Source organism: Ursus americanus, chromosome 11 (assembly GCF_024610735.1).
Source record: "Ursus americanus isolate L20-20 chromosome 11, mUrsAme1.1.p, whole genome shotgun sequence".
NCBI classification, from domain to species: Eukaryota; Metazoa; Chordata; class Mammalia; order Carnivora; family Ursidae; genus Ursus; species Ursus americanus.
The window spans coordinates 25,878,254-25,895,578 of NC_142137.1; the positions used below are offsets into that span (position 1 = coordinate 25,878,254).

The 17,325-nt window shown below is 42.6% G+C and overlaps 1 long non-coding RNA gene and 1 pseudogene across 1 annotated transcript in view; both read left to right on the forward strand.

Annotated features, from left to right (window-relative positions):
• Positions 1-2,132: 2,132 nt before the first annotated feature.
• The window catches only part of LOC148109253 (uncharacterized), a 45,787-nt gene continuing 30,594 nt past the window's right edge, over positions 2,133-17,325 (forward strand). Inside the window, exon 1 of the long non-coding RNA XR_015726005.1 lies at positions 2,133-2,625. This is a non-coding gene — a long non-coding RNA (uncharacterized LOC148109253). The remainder of the gene's footprint in view (positions 2,626-17,325) is intronic.
• Positions 7,758-8,801, forward strand: LOC123798573 (chromobox protein homolog 3 pseudogene; annotated as a pseudogene).

Here is a 17,325-nt window from a genome sequence, read left to right on the forward strand (position 1 = left end):
AACTGAACCCAAACAACCTGGGAAGCTTGTTTAGAGACTCCAAGGTTTACCAGGGAATCAGGTCACCAGGGGATGGGGCTCTCTTCACACCTTACCCAGGTGACTGCTGCCAGCGCAAGCCAGAGGACTAGTGGCCAAATTCCCAGACTGGGAATTCCTCAGCACTACGCTGGACGGCACTACTCTACCCAATACAACGGCATGCTGTACTTTCCCAGTGGCCCATTCGTAAAAATTCTGAGTAGTTTACTTTTTAACTTTCAAAAATCTGTTTAATTGACCTACCATAAAATTCACTGCTTTTGGTAGACGGTTCTATGGGTTTTAACAAATATGTAGAGTCATGTAAACATCACCACAATCACAATACAGGACAGATTCATCACCCCCCAAAACTCCTTTGTGTCACTCTCTTCTAGTCAAATCCTTCCTGGAATCTACTCCTGGTAACCACTGATCAGGTCCTTGTCCTATAGTTTTGCCTTTCCCAGAATGTCATGTAAATAGAATCATACAATACATAGCCTTTGAGTCTGACTCTTTCCATTTTGCACAAAGCATTTGTTGCATGCAACAGTCCTTCGTTCCCTCTGTTGCTGAGTCATACTCGGTTGTGTGAATGAACCATGATTGTTTCTCTATTTCCCCAGCTGAAGGACGTTGAGGTTGTTTCTGGGCTTTGGTGATAAACTCAATGATCCAAATTTAATTAACTAATTCTTTTCCATGGCAGAGTCAAAATCTCACATATTGCCAGTGACAAGGGAGGGTAATAGTAGGTGGGTTGAAGACAATGGCTCCCATAGGGGGTTCCTGCCAGTGGGTCACCTGTTTAATGGGCCAGGTTCAGTCATAGAGGACTTACGACTGTCATTATGATAACCCTTCTGGTCTTCCAAAATCATAAAAATAATACGGTGTTACAGAATGCCTCAGAGCCTGTTTCTGACAAATGAAATGAAAGGCTCTTGGCATGTCAGGCCCCCAAACTCATCCTGTGATCACCTGGGTGAGCCTCTCTTGTCTTAGAATACGTGCGTCCCGTGGCAGAGTCCGAGTCATCAAGCATCCTTCTCTACAGTTTATGATGCTTTTGCCCAACTGGGTCTATTTGATTTTCCAACAAACCCAAGAGGGAAGAAAGAAAGATATTTTTATTCACACCATTTTGAAGATAAGGCTGTGGGAGCTCGAGGAGGCTGGTACTTGTCCAAAGTCAATGAGCCCCTTTGGTTAGGGAGAAACCCTGGCTCTTCTAATCCTCAATCCAGTGTTTTCTGGTTTTGAAGGTTTTTTTAGAGTAGTGGTTATCTCTTTAATCTGCACATTTGAGAACCAACTCTTGCTCAAAGTCAGAGATAGGGTGGGCAGAAAGAGAGCAAAGCCGAGTTTCAGTCCCGCCTTTGCTTGCCGGTTGCATGGCCTGTGTGCTCTCACAGGACAGGTGAAACCATTCCTACCTCCCAGTTATGCTCAAAGCCGAGAGGTCTCAGAAGAGCTAATAATGCAAGTGGGGAAGCCACACGAGGTACTCCGTGAACGGCCGCAACGACTGACTAGGTTTAGTAGGAGAGGCCCTAGAACGTGCACACCATTAGCACTGGGTGCGGAGCGGGGTGCACTCTGCCCCTGGGCACTGCACAGGACTTCTGAGGCCTAACTTTTCTCTGGCAGTGATGGAGGAACCAAGGGGTTAAGGAGGGGGCCTGGAAGCTGGCACAGCTGGGGACCATGGGGTTCTAAGGAGGGGCCAGCCCTGGAAGGAGGGGCAGCTGCGTGCAGGGGCGCTGAGGGTGTCTCCGCCGAGGAGACTTAGGCCGAAAGCTTTGTTTTTCTTCTTTCTGAACTGGCTTTTACACTCCGGAGGGGAGTTCTTCGCGTCTGAACTTGGTGGTGGAGCGCTGGCGCTGGCGGTTCCCGCAGTAAATGGCTTGCCACTCCTTGTGGGGCAATATTGCTATTGATGGCAGGCCAAGGTGGTTAGGAAACGGGATCTTCCAAATGGGGACTTTGTGGTTTGGCCACACTGCGCTCGCCTCCGCGAGCGCAGCTGGGGATTGAGACAGTTACCCACAGGGTGGGGCAGGAGGGCAAAGCGGAGTTTCGGGGCGCTGCGCTCCCTTCCCAGCAGCCTCGTCACGGCCCTGCGGCGCCCGTGTCGTGGCTCAGGCTCCAGCGAGAGAAGGGGCTGTGCAGGGACGGCTGGGCCCTGAGGCGCCTCCTGGGAGCGAAAAGCAGGAGCCCAGGGAGCCAAGGCTCCCTGACAAGGCAGCCTGTCCGCCGACTGCCTGTCCCCCCGCACTGGGCCCTTTGCAAGAGCCAGGTCAAGGCGCGGGAAGGCAGTGGGCCCGGAGAAGGCCCGAGTAGCCTCTGCCGCCGCCGCAGGCGCCTCTGCCCTGTCCCCGCTCAGCCGCACGTCCCCGCCCCGATGCGGCCCTCTCACACCGAACTGTAACGACCCGCCCCTACCCTCTGCGGCTGTGGCGGCTGCTCAGAGCACGAGGGACTGACTATCTGAGAGACGGACGAAATCGGAAGGCCGCTCCCAGAAGGCGCCCGGCGGCTGCTGCGCCGACCTGCTCTGCGCTTGCGCCCGATGGAAAGGCTCCTACAGAAGGGCGGCAGGTAAGAGCCCTCACTCCGGATTTCCTTCGAAACTCTCCTTCCCGCTTATTCCAACGACTCCCTAGAAGCAGTGGGCGCGGGCCTCGTTTCCGGCGCACGTGGCTTCGGCTTCGCGGCCTCCACTGGCGCTCGCGACCCGCCCCCGGTTCTGCGGTCCCCGGGAGTCGGCCAGGCCCCCGAGCTCGACGGGGTCCCGGAACCCCCGACCGCGTGCCCGACCCTGCCGCGCCGAGGTGACGGGCTCCGCACGAGAAGGAGCAAGCTCGAAAGGGGAGGCTGAAAAGGAAGAAAGGCGCTCGAGCCGGGCACCTCCTGTGCGCCGGGCGCTGGGGAAGCGTCTAGAGCCCCGGGCACGGTCTGACGGAGCCGCGGCTGGTGACGATAGCGAGTGAGAAGAGCTGGGATGGGGTGAACGACCAAGGCGCTGCCAAGCGCAAAGCTGGCGAGCGCTCTGGACTTGGTGCGGACGCGGCGGACGGCCTGTCTCCCTCAGCAGGCTGCGGCCCTCCTTCCAGGCAGAGGGGGGCGGGAAGACGCTCTAACGGAGCCGCACACTCAGTTGCCTTGCCGAAGCTTTCATTTCCACAAATCCGTTTGTTGATGTTTTTCCTCATCCTCATTGCCCGAGAGGATTGATTAGACACGAAACCGTGACGTGCATTCTATGATCTGCCTAGAGAATTACCCCAACATTGGCCAGAGCTCTGCCTTCTTAGCCACATGGGGCTCTGGAGGTGCATTCAGCAGGAGCCAGAACTGTTGGAGGCCCTGCAGGCTGAGAGCACATTCTAGAAGCGGGGCTAGGTTGCCAAGTAGGGATAGAGGGTATGGAAGAGCCTAAGCCCCTGGGCTCGAATGCCCCTCTCCCTGAGGTGTGCCTCTTCCACTGACTTCTGAACCCTGGGCCTCTGCGGGCTGTCTCCGCTCCTCGGACCCGTGTCCTCTCCTCCCCACCACCTAGTTTCCCTTAGCAAACCCTGAAGGCCGGGCGCAGGAAGACAAGCGGTGGGACAAGTCTCCCAGCTCAGGCCAGAGAGCGGAATCCTAGGCCATCGCTATTTTCGGAACTAAAATTGAAGCCCATGGTTTATTTCCTCAGCACTTAATTAGACTCCAGCGCAGCACAGGGCTGCCTCCTTCCCGCCCACGAGCAAAAGCCTGACCAGTGGGTTTGGGAGCTGACGCCATGTCACAGGCGGGAGGGCTGGGGCCTGGAGTATTTTTACTTATGGGAGGCTGAAGAGAACAAAACCACTTGGCCCCAAGCCAGCTAGACTAAGTCAGTTGGGAGAGGGAGGGAGCAGGAAAGCTGTTATATCATCCTTCCTTCTTTGAACTGCGTTGTAAATCTGCTAGACAGGAAATGGCGATTGGGAGGGGAAGGGGGGACGGGCTGCACAGGGAGACTCGAGTGGGGGCTGGTTACCACCACCCTCAGAGATGGGCTGAGGTGAGGCCCTGTCCTCAGGGTAGGGTGAGAGTGGGGGAGACTCACAAGAGGCTGGGGGAGGGGCAGGCGAGAGGGCACAGTGGGTGTGCTCAAAGCTTCCTGGGTCAGGTTGGGAATGGGGTGACTATATGCCTGTGGGTGATTTCTGGGCTGGCTTCAGGTCCTCTAACTAATACCACTCTCACAGACATGGTTTTTAGAGCTGGAAGGAACTTTGAGACCCTTAAATGAGGATGTCAAGGACAATAGAGGACAAATAAATTACCCAAAACCACACAGCTAATAAGAACCGGAAGTAGGGATTGGGGGGGAGGGGTTCTGACTCTAAAACCCTTCTAGAGTTCCCCTTCTTACTGCTGTTTCTTGGTTTTCATTCCGGAGCGAAAGTAGGCATAAAATGCAAATACGCTTGGGCAAAACGACGCATTAGTTCAATTCATGTTAAAAGCTAAATAATTGATGTTTAATTCTTCACTGAGGAGACATTTTGGTGAGTGGGAGACCCCTGAGCTCCGTGGAAGAGCACTTCTGACCACACGGGTGGGCGGCATCATCCATTCATGATCAACCTAGGACTGTGCCAGCCTCAGTGTTTCTGGAGTGGGGAGCTACAGGGAAGATGAGACCTGTGATGTCTCTGAAATAGAACCAGTTTCTTGCTAGGAAGAAGTGAAAACAGGAAACCTGGCTAATGACTTCCCAGAGTCATCCATTTGTGCAATGTTTCTCCAAAAATGTCTGGATACCAGCCTGAGGAGCACCGTCCCTGTGGGATTAAACCCCTGCTCCCCCGTAGAACCATGGAACCTCCTGTTTTCCACTTCTTCCTTCCCCTCCCACAACACTCCTGAGGCCGCTTCTCAAATGAGGAATCCAATGACAATAGTCTAAGACCTTCCTACACACTCCAGGACCCTAAATTAAGTTAAATAATGGCCGTAGCCAACATTTATTTTGCTTTATTTGTTTATTTTTTTTGCCAAGCACTTCACTAGCATTATCTTATGTCATCTTGATTATTTTTATCATCATCTCCATTTCACAATGAGGGTATTGTGCATCAGAGAGGTTAAATGATTTACCCAAAGTCACCTAAGTGACAGTGAGAGCCAAGACTTGAACTAAGGCAGACTTATTTGACAGCCACGACTTCTCCTGCCTCAGACTGCTTCCACCGGTGGAAACAAAATTCTTTGGAGTCCTGAGGAAGCTAGATAGAATTCCATCCAATAGCAAGAAGAAGGTCCACCCACATTGTTTATTACTAGGCACAAGGATCCAAAAGGGTGAGGAGGGTCTGGCCCTGAAGAGTGTCTGGCTGAGAGATGAAATTGGAGTGGAATTGCTGTGTTCTGTGCTCCGTGCCTGGTGTTTGGTGTATACGTCTGCTTTTCTGGGCCAACAGCCGAAATATCTCCTTCACTTCTGGACTGGGTCTTGGGCCATTAATACCATATCACACCCAATCCATTCTTATATGGGTCACCCAGCTCATTTCCATGGCCTAAATCTGCCATTATTTGGTGTCTGTTGAATGCAAATAAGCTGATTCTTGGTACCCAGGGACTGTTGACATAAGATTTTGATTGTTCTCTCTTCTCTTCCTGTTACTTCTTCCCGCTACTTACTTTAGACATCACCTCTGCCAGGTTGCACGTGAGTGGAAAGTAAGCTTGCTCACTGTCAGTCTTTTGCTCTAAACTTTGTTAGTAGTTCCCACTGGAAAAAGACTACTGGGGAAGCAGTTTGAGGCTTGTAGATTACCTTTTCTTCTGTGCATTCCCTGTCATCTGATAGCTTAGATAGCACTAAACTTTTTCCTTAGTTGGGCCTTGGCTATGTTTGTTGAATTGTTGTGTTGTGTTTGTTAAATTACATATCATCTTTAACCCATGACTCACCCTTGGTCAAAGTCTATGATTAAGGGATATGGACAGCACTGGACTCTCACTCTATCCCATTAAATGAATTAATGCACGGGACATACTAGGACATTTCCTAGAGTAAACACTGAATAATTGTTAGTTATTTTGTCGATATTATACAATATGCTTGAAAAATAATATTCAATATCCAAGGCATCAGGTTTTTTAAAAATTTATTTGAGACAGGGAAAGAGAGAGAGAGAGTGAGAGAGAGAGAGAGAGAATGCACAAGTGGGGAGGAGGGTCAGAGAAAGAGGGAGAAGCAGACTCTGCTGAGCAGGGAACCTGATGTGGGTTTCAATCCCAGGACCCTGAGCTCGTGCCTGAGCCACAGGCAGATGCTTAACGGACTGAGCCACCCAGGTGCCCCAAGGCATTAGTTGTTTTTTGTTTTTGTTTTTTTATCCTGGATTTTTCATTATAGCAGCCAGGACTGAGTTTTAAAGCAAAGTTCCTCAAGGGCAAGAACTAAGGATGGTAAAATGGAGCAGTACTAGTTATAAACTCCTTAGGGGAAGACTTCTGGTGCTAGTTATGAGAGACTAGCTTGTATCAGATCAACCCTCCATATGAGAAAAACAAGAAAAATCTAGATGTTTTTTAAGAGAGAGAAACATCTATTTGAACGCATTGGAGAGATACTCAGAGTCTAAGGTGTTCTAGAAAAAGGAACTATAGAGAGGAAGCAGCTTAACATATGCAGCTACTTTCCTTCATGAGGCATTGGATGATTCTGAGTATGCACAGAGATGCTGAGCAGGACCACTGGCCATCTTGCAGGTGTAGGCAGACAAAAATTGGGATTTAAGCTTTCCAAAAGGAGAGGTCCTGGTAAACACCCCAGTCTTTCAACTGGGAATCTTGAAGGACTACACCCTGGTAATAAAAGCTAGCCTGAAAATAGACTAGTGTTCACAGAGACTGAAACTCAGATCTGAATCCAATCAATCTCAGATTAGACTAGAGATTCTTCTGGCCAACTGCCTGCCTGAACCACAGTAAATCTTCTTTGGAGGAAGATGACATCATCCAGACTTTCAAATTATCATAATTTTTCATGCATAGTGTCTGGCATTAAATAAACAACAACAATAAAACTGGGCATATCAAGAGATAGGAACAAATGACTGAAAACCAAGAGAAAAAAATGCTGTAATTTAAACAGATATGTTGAATATATTTTAAAAATAGTCTAATAAAAATTCTGGGACTGAAATTAAGAACTCAGTGGAAGGATTTAAAAGCAGCTTAGACTCAACTGAAGAGATGATTCATGAACTTGAATATAGACCAGAAGAAAATATGTAGACTTCACTATAATTACAGCAAGATAAAAATTTTAAGAAATACAGAAAAGGAAGAACTAAGAAAAATATGGGACCCAGTATAAACATTTGTGTAATTAGAGTCTTGGAAGAGGAGAGAGATAATACAGCATAAACAATTTTGGAGAGAAAATAATCTGAGAATTTATTTATTTATTTTTGAAGATTTCATTTATTTATTAGAGAGAGACAGCGAGAGAGGGAACACAAGCAGGGGGAGTGGGAGAGGGAGAAGCAGGCTTCCTGCTGGGCAGGAAGCCCAATGCAGGGCTGGATCCCAGGACGCTGGGATCATGACCTGAGTTGAAGGCAGACGCTTAATTACTGAGCCACCCAGGCACCCCTAATCTGAGTATTTAAAAACTGACAAAAGACATAGAGCCACAGATAATTACAAAGGAAGTTACAACTAGACCCATCATAGTAAAACAGGCAAAAAACAACTAAAGGCAAAAACTGTAAATATAACTAGTATAAAAAATAACAGGACACATTTTGTTCAGAGGCACAATAATAAGACAGCCAAGTTTTCAGTTAAAATGATGGAAGCCAAACAATAATGAAAGGATATCTTTAAAAGGCTAAAAGAAGGAATGTGGCTGGAGTTTGAGCTGTGTGGGCCCTGAGACGCCACAGCCCTGGGACGTGGAGCAGCCCCGGGGGTGGTGGATACCAGCTCTCCAAGCCTGCAATTAAAAAAAAAAAAAAAAAAAAAGACCTCCAATAAAATGACATTGCAAAAATGGGGAAGAAACAAAGGAAAGAGTGAAAAAGTAGAAGAGGCAGAGCCTGAAGAATTTGTGATGGAAAAGGTACCGGACCGACGTGTAGTGAATGGGAAGGTGGAGTATTCCCTGAAGTGGAAGAGATTTACAGATGCTGACAATACTTGGCAAGCTGAAGACAATGTAGACCGTCTAGAGTGAACTGAAGTATTTCCTAATCCTCAGAAAGCTGGTAAAGAAAAAGATGGTACAAAAGGGCAAGCTTTATCTGACCGTGACTGATGATAGATAGCAAATCAAAGAAGAAAAGCGATGCTGCGGATAAACCAAGAGGTCTTGATCCTGAATGAGTAATTGGCGTCACAGACGGCAGTGGAGAATTCTTGTCTGTCATGAAATGGAAAAGATTCAGGTGAGGCCGACTCCATCGGTGCTGGCGAAAGGGGCAGATAGGAAGTGTCTTCAAAGTGTCATTGTTTTTTACGAAGAGAGACTAACTTGGCATTCTTGTCTAGAAGATGAAATTCAATAATTGTTTCTATTGCTTTTCATAGATATTTATATATATAAAATCTGGGTCTTGGTTTTTTGATTTATTAGGATGAGGAAATAACATTCTAATGAAAATGAAGTTTGATCTGTTTGTTTTGAAATAGTATCAGGGGAGTTGAGGATTTTTTGCATCTATAGCACTGGTTACTTTGAACAAATAAAAGCTTTCTATAGTTGCTTCCTTTATCAGAAAAGAATATTTGAGACCATGGGATGTCATTCCCCTATATTAGAGAACACCTTTTCTAAATGTTGGGGGAAATCTTCAGAGTTGTTCATCAGAATTTCTGTTTAACTCTTACATGCGTAAGGACTATTCTGGGTTTTTTGTTTATTTGGGGTTTTTTTGGTGTGTGTGTGTGTGTGTGTGTGTGTGTGTGTATACATAAAAATACATGTGTAAGTGCTTTCCTTTCTATTTTTTTCTTTAAACATTCACCAAAATAAAAACAGCATTTCATAACCATGGGTAAGCCCATGTTTCTGGGATGCCATATTTTCAGCAACCTAAGAAATAAATCACTTAAAGTAAATTGAAATTTTTCCTGATGTCTTAACATTTCAAAATTTGAAATTAGTTGAAAATTTAAATATAATGAAAACAAGTTAAATCGGACAGTTTAAAAGCAGCCATATCAGAATCCATATCAATCTCTATAGTCATATAAATGCAAGTTTATTTGCAAGATGCCGAAAGGAAAATTTTATCACTACCAGCAACCTCTCCACCCAAATGAGAAAACTAGATGTCTTGGTGTGTTTTAATTAGGTAAGCAAAACTTAGTTAAATGGACATTTAAAGGTTCCTTCTAGTGAACCATTCCTTTTCAATAAGTTGAAATCCGTGTTCTATATTGACTAAAAGATCATGATTCATGGAATGTCTAGGATGTCGTTCATGTAAACCAAATCATAATCAGATGGTTAGAGATGTTGGCAATTTAGGGCCAGCTGGAATAAATGGGTGAACAAACTCCTATAATCTAAATTCTTGACCTGCATGTTTTTTCTTTACCTCGAGTCATTCCTTACATGTAGGCTCAATGTTTTCAGTATTTGAGTTCCTCGTTCAGCAGAAACCAGGAAAAACAATAACTTTGTAGTAGTCAGAATGTTATCCAACTGTATCTTGTTTACTTTATTGTAAATACTGCTAGACAGTGGTCAATGGTTTTCTATTGACAAAGTAAATAAAAATACAAGGCTAAAAGAAAATAACTGCTAACCTAAAATTCTATACCCAGAGAAAGTATCATTCAAAAATGAAAGTAAAAAAAAAAAAGACATTTCCAGCCAAACAAAAACTGAGATAATTTGCAGCTCGTTGACAGACACTAAAGGAAAAACTAGTTTTTTAGGTCGGAGGAAAAGAATTCCAAACGGAAGCAAGAAGATGCAGAAAGGAATAAAGAGCACCATAAGGAGTAAACCTACAAGGAAATCTAAATTAATATTGACTGTATAAAATTATAATATCTTGAGAGAGTTAGAATATTTGTAGAATTGATGTACATAACAATACATAAAATATAAGTAGGAAAAAGGAGTTAAAGTATTCCAATGTCCTTAACATTATCCATGAATTAAAAAAAAAAGTGCTAATTGGATTTTAGTAAGTCAAAGATGCATGTTGTAATCTTTAGGTCTAAGATAACCAATACAAGGGTAATAAAAGAATCAATGATGAACTGGTTAATAAAAGAGGAATAATAATAAAATGGAATAATAATAAAAATACTTTATTCCAAAGAAGTTAAAGAAGGGAAAAAGAAAACAGAGCAACTGTAACAACTAAAAAATAAGAAGATGGTAGATTTATATCCAAATATTTCAGTAAGTATATTAAATATAAAGAGATTAAGTATTCTAATTAAAAGGTAAAAATAGACTGGATTAAAAATAAATCACTACACCCAAATATAAGCATACAGAAAGAATAAAAGTAAAAGGAGGAAAAATATATTTCTAACTAAAAGAAATCTGGTATGTCTATACCAATATCAGACCATGTTTAAGGCAAGAAACTTTACAAGAGATAAAGAAGTACATTTCATAAGGATAAAAATGGCAATCCATCTGGAAGATACAACAATTCTAAACTGTACCTAATAACACATCCTCAAATTTTATAATGCAAAAATAGAAATAAAAGGAAAAATGGGAGATTTTAACACAACTTTCACTTCTCTTACTTTTAGAAGAAGCAGCAGAGAACAAAAACCAACCACAGGGATATAAAAAATTTGAACAACACAATTAACAAATGCACATGTGACCTAATTATGTAGAGAATGCTGCACACAACTGCAGAATACACTTTCATTGTTATTTTTTTTAAACATTTTACTTATTTGAGAGAAAGAGCACAATTGGGGGAATGGCAGGGGGTGAGGGAGAAGCCAGCTCCCCGCTGAGCAGGGAGCCCTGGGCAGCTCAGCCCCAGGACCCCGGGATCGTGATCTGAGCCAAAGGCAGATGCTTAACAGACTGAGCCACCCAGATGCCCCCAGAATACAGTTTTAAAATTTTGATTACACATGGTATATTTATCAAAACTGGCTGCATGCTGATCCGTAAAACAAATCTCAACAGATTTCAGAGGATTTTAATCCTCTTCTCCTTTCCTTTTCTCTCCCCACATATCTTTGTCAGGTTTTGGTATTAAGGTTAAATTGCCCTCATGAAACGAATGGTAAGTGTTCTTACCTTTTATTTCTTTGGGAGAATTTCTGGTCTATGACCACAGTAAAAGTCAGCTAGAAGTCAATAACAAAAGGTGCCTGGAAAAATCCCCACATTTTTAGAAAATAAACTTCTAAATTATCTGTGCATCAAAGAAAAATGAGAAAACATTTTAACTAAATGATAATAAAAATATAACCTATCAAAGCATGTGGGACTCAGTTCAAGCTGTGTTTGAGTAGGGACAGCAATTTGTAGCTTTCAACGTAAATGTTGAAGAAAAGCTGAAAATCAGCTTTGTAAGAATTTTAAAGAAATTGGGCGGGGAAGGAGGAACTCAGCAAATTAAACCCAAGAAAGTAGAAACATAATAAAGATAAAACAGAAAATTAAGGAAATAGTAGACAAATGTACAGTGAGAGAATCAACAAACCCAAAAATTGGTTCTGCAAAAAGATCAGGAATCTTTATAAGCCTCTACCAAGAACAATGGAGAAAAAAGTGAGAAACAAAGTATCGATATCAGGAATGAAAATGAGCAACTCACCACAGATCCTACCTTCAAAAGAATACACGAAGGGACACCTGCCTGGCTAGTCAGTGTAGCATGCAACTCTTGAGTTCTGAGTTTGAGCCCCATGTTGGGCATGGAACCCACTAAAGAAAAAAAAGTGGGTGATGGACATTAAGGAGGGCATGTGATATAATGAGCACTGGATATTATATAAGACTGATGAATCACTGACCTCTACCTAGGAAACTAGTAATACACTGTATGTTAACTAACTGAATTTAAATTAAAAAAAAACTAAAAAAAATTTTTTTTAATTAAAAAAAAAAAAAGATTGTCTCCCTCCCTCTTCCTCTGCCCTTCCCCTGTTCACACACATATGCGTGGGCACTCTCTCTTTCTCTCTAAAAATAAAACAAAACAAAACAAACAAAAATTATACAAAGGAAATCATTGTCTATATATCCATCTGTAATTTGTCTTTTTTGCTCAGAATTATGTTTTTGAGATTCAGCAATGTTGAATTTCTAGCTGTACTTAATTCATTTTCACTGTGGTATGATATTCCATTAAATGATTATACTGCAATTTCTTAAAAAAAAAAGAATATAAGGATATTATAAGTTTCTGCCAATAAATTTGAAAATAGGAAATAAATTCTTCAAAAGGGACACTGTACTAAACCTGAGACAAGGGAAAATAGAAATCCAACTAGTCCTATATATATCGAATCTATAATTTAAAACCTTCCCTCAAGGAAAACTCCAGGCCCATGTGACTTCATCAGTGAATTCTTCAAGAATTTAGGGAAGAAAGAGCAACAATCTTACATAAACCGTAAACTCTCCTAGAGAATAAAGAGGAAGCAGTTACTACCTTGTTTAATGAAGCCAACTTAACCTTAAATTCCTACAAAAATCTTCAGGAAAGGAAAATTACCAAGCTCTCTTATAAACATAGATACGAACGTTCTAGTCAAAATATTAACCTAAAATATATGAAGAAATAACCAAGTTGAGTTTATTCCAAGAATATAAGGAAAGTTTAATATTTAAAACTCAATGAACACTGGCAGATCCCACTTTAACCAAGTGATCAAGGTTACCATCACCAATAGCAAGACCTATCGCGTACCCTTTGGTATGAAGGGGGAGAGCACATCACCTCGGCAGTACATTGCTCAAAAAGGAACACCTTCAATCTAATCATGAGAAGACATCACACAAACCTAAATTAAAGGATAGTCTGACAAAGTTCTCTTCAAAACTGTCAAAGTCATGAAAGACAAGGAAGGACTGAGGAACTGTCAAAGATTAGAGCAGACTAAGGAGATACACAACTAAATGCAATATGGCATCCTGAAATAGAACATTAGTGGGAAAACCAGTAAAATCTGAATAAAGTGCATGGTATGACTAAAAGTATTATACCGATGTTATTTAAGTATTGACAATTATCCTATGGTTATATAAAATAAGCATTTGCGGCAGTTGGGTGAAGGGTATAAGGAAACTCTGCACTATTTTTGCAGCTCTTCCATAAGTCTAAAATTGTTTCAAAATACAAAGCCAAGATAACTCAATTAATGTAATTTGTCACATGAACAGAATGAAAAGGAAAGTCTTATGATTATGTCAATACATACAGAAAAAACATTTTTAAAAATTCAGTATTGGGGCACCTGGGGGGCTCAGTCGGTTAAGCATCTGCCTTTGGCTCAGGTCATCATCCTGGGATCAAATCCTATGTTGGGCTCCCTGCGCAGCAGGGAGTCTGCTTCTCCCTCTGCCCCTCCCCCCAGCTCGTGCTCTTGCTTGCTCACTCTCTCTCAAATGAATAATAAAAAAATCTTAAAAAGTCAATATTCACTCATGATTAAAAACAAATTCTTAGCCAATTAGAAATAGAAAGAATTTCCTTAATCTTACAAAGGACATCTATAAACAATCCTACAGCAAACATCATAATCCCCCTAATTTGGAAATGAGACAAAGATATCTGTTATCACATCTATTCAAAATTGCACTGGAGGTTCACAGATAGAACAGTAAGGAAAGAAACATGAGAATGAAGAAGAAAAAGAAAACTGCCATTATTCATCAGCATCGTGGATAATATAGAGAAATATATATGAGTATGTGTGTAATACATATTATTTATATAGATGTAGCTATTGAGAGACGATCTAAAGGAACCTACAGACTATATACATTAGCGAATGAGCTTAGCATGATAGCTGAATACAAGATCAATATTAAAAAATCAACTGTTTTCTACATACGAAAAATAAATCAGAAAATAGAAATTTTTTAAAAAGATTTTATTTGACAGAGAGGCAGTGAGAGAGGGAACACAAGCAGGGGGAGTGGGAGAGGGAGAAGCAGGCTCCCCGCGGAGCAGGGAGCCCGATGCGGGGCTCAATCCCAGAACGCTGGGATCATGACCTGAGCCGAAGGCAGACGCTTAACAGCTGAGCCACCCAGATGCCCCAGAAAATAGAATTTTTAAATGATGGTAAAGCATTAGAGTAACATAACAAACTAACTCCTAAGAATAAATCCAGGGGAAGATGTGCAACATCTTTGGGCAAAAAGAGTAATGTCACTGAACTAAGTTAAAGACACAAATAAATGTTCAGGGACTTGGGGACTAGGTTAGGAAACCTACAGATTCAGTGTGGTCCCAGTCAAATTCCAAGAAACTGGTCAGCTGATTCTAAAATTTATATGGCAATGCAGAAGGCCAGGAGTGGCTGAGATAATACTGAAGAAAGACAAAATTAGAGAACTTGCACCAGTGGTGAGCGGGATTTATTTAAAAGCTACAGTGATCCAGACAGCGTGGTATGGTTCCTAAACAGATGTTTTGGATAAAAGTAGTAATGCAGACTCATGAGGGAAAGGCAATCTTTTCAAAATCGTACTGGATCGTATGGGTATCCATGTCAGGAAAAAAACGAACCTTAGTAACTACCTCACACCATTCACAAAAACTTATTCTAGATGGATCGTAGGTTTAAAACTGAGAGGTAAAATAATATAATAACCAGAGGAAGCATAGAGTATTTTCATTATTTGGGGTATGTAAGCAAATATGTCTTTAAAGAGACACAAAAGCACTAACCTTAAAGCAAAAGACTCATAAGAAAGACTACTCTAAAAACTGTTTAAAATCAAAAGACAGCATGAAAGGAGTGTATGATTCTATTTACTTCAGGTTCAAAATGGGCAACACGACACTATGGTGTTATGGTCTGTGGTAGGCTGAACAGTGGCCCCCCAAACATATCTATGTCCTAATCCCCTGAACCTTGCAATATATTACCGTATACGGTAAAAGAGATTTTGTGGATGTGATTAAATTAAAGGTTTCGAGATGGGGAGATTTTCCTTGATGATCCAAGTAGGCCTAATCTAATTATAAGGGTCCTAATAAGAGGAAAGCAGGAAGATCAGAGTCAGAGAGAAAATGCTACGATGCTGGCTTTGAAAATGTAGGAAGGGGGCCATAAGTCAAGCAATGTAGGTGGCCTCCAGGACCTGGAAAAGATGAGGAAACGTACTCCCGAGAGCCTCTAGAAGGAATGAGCCCTGCTGACACCTTGATTGTAGCTCAGTGAGACTGATTTGGGATTTCTATTCTCCAGGACTATAAGAGAATATAGTTCTAAGCCACTAAGTTTGTATTAATTTGTTACAGCAGTAATAGCAAACTAATACATGGTCAGAACACTGGTTACCTCTGGGAAGGAGGGAAGGCGCAGTGCTGGGAAGAGGGGCCAGGTAGCTGATAACGCTCAGTTTCTTGATATGGGTGGTGGTTGCATGAGCACAGTTATTTTGTGAAAATTTATGATTGTGTACCTTTCTGAATATATAATTCAATGAAAATTTATATAATAAAAAACCAGGGCATCTGGGTGGCTCAGTCAGTTAAGCGTCTGTCTTCACCTTAGGTCAGAATCCCGAGGTCCTGGGATAGAGTCCGTATTGGGCTCCCTGCTCAGCGGGGAGTCTGCTTCTCCCTCTCCCTCTGCCTGTCTCCCCAGCTTGTGCTCTTTCTCTCACTCTCTCTCTCAAAGAAATAAAATCTTTAAAAAAAGTTTTTAAAAAAACCCAAAATTCCTTAATGGGGAATATATTCTACATTCCCCCACAAGAGCCAGCACAGACCTTTGCCATGAAGAGGAGCTCAGTGTCTGTCTGTTGAGAGCATAGCTGAGCCGAGGAGTAACTCCCAGATGTTATTTAAGACCATCACTAATAGCATATATTGAATTTTACGAAAAGAGGAGTCCCGTGCTCATTTTAGAAGGTAGTCTTGGCTTGTCTTATCTCTAAGAATCATCCTCCCTCTTGGAGAAATTTATTTCCAACAGCCTAATTTTCAATCAACAGATAAAAGATTAATAAAAGGTTTTATAGGAAGGATCAACTTATAGACCCCATTATCTCAAGTGGTGATACAAGATTAAAAGAATAAAAAGGTTTTGTAAGTTTCAGATAAATTCGTGGGTGTTAGAGTCGTAACTGACCGTTAACGAGAAGCCGGGATGCTGGAGGTATGGCTCTGGCCTTGAAAGTTGACCTCGTGAGGACAACCATGTGCTTCCACCGTCAGTGGCCGTTGGGTCTGATTTGGTGTCGTCATTTTGAGGCTGTTAAGAGGAAGCAGGCCAGCAGTCATGTCAGAAGCGCTGGCGTTTCAGCTACCAGATGAAGACTCTGAGGATCCAAGCATCAGCCTCACAACTATTAAACTAACAACATTGTTAAAGACCATGTGTTTTCACATGGGAACAGCCAAGGTCATGAAACTGAGCCTGAGGTTGGACCTGGTGACCTGGTTGTCCTGGCTTTAGTTCTGGGTCTTCCCCTCACCAGCTGTGAGACACTGGGCATTGGGCAAGCCCCTTAATGTCGCTGAAACTCTTCTGTGAGTGGGGATCCTAAGACCACCCCAAGAGGGTCATTTTGGGAGTTGAGTAAGTGATATGAGAGCACTCAGTCAAGTGTGGTACACTATTCAACTGTGAGGTATTACTATTGGTTTTATCCTCAAAGAAGAAAAAAAGGGCTCTGGTTACCATACTTTATATCAGAAAGATTTTTCTAGTGCAGTAAGATACCCTGTGATAGAAGGATTCTGTAGTCAAAAAAAGTCCAGGAATCTCTGAATTTAGAGATTCCCAGTGTTCATTAGTCTTTCTTATCCCCTCCAGAAATACGAACACTCATTAGCCTTTTATTTTTATTTATTTATTTTTAAAGGTTTTATTTATTTATGTATTTGAGAGAGAGGGTGCATGTGTTCCTGTGGAGGGGGGGGCAAAGGGAGGGGCAGAGAGAGAGAGGAAGAGGGAGAAGCAGGCTCCCTCTCAACATGGGGCTCAATCCCAGGATCCATAGATCATGACCTGAGCGGAAGGCAGCCACTTAAGCAACTGAGCCCTTCAGGCACCCCACTCATTAGCCTTTCAAAGGCCCCTGAGAGGTCCTGCAGCAAAGAATCCAGTTCAAGTATGTTTAAC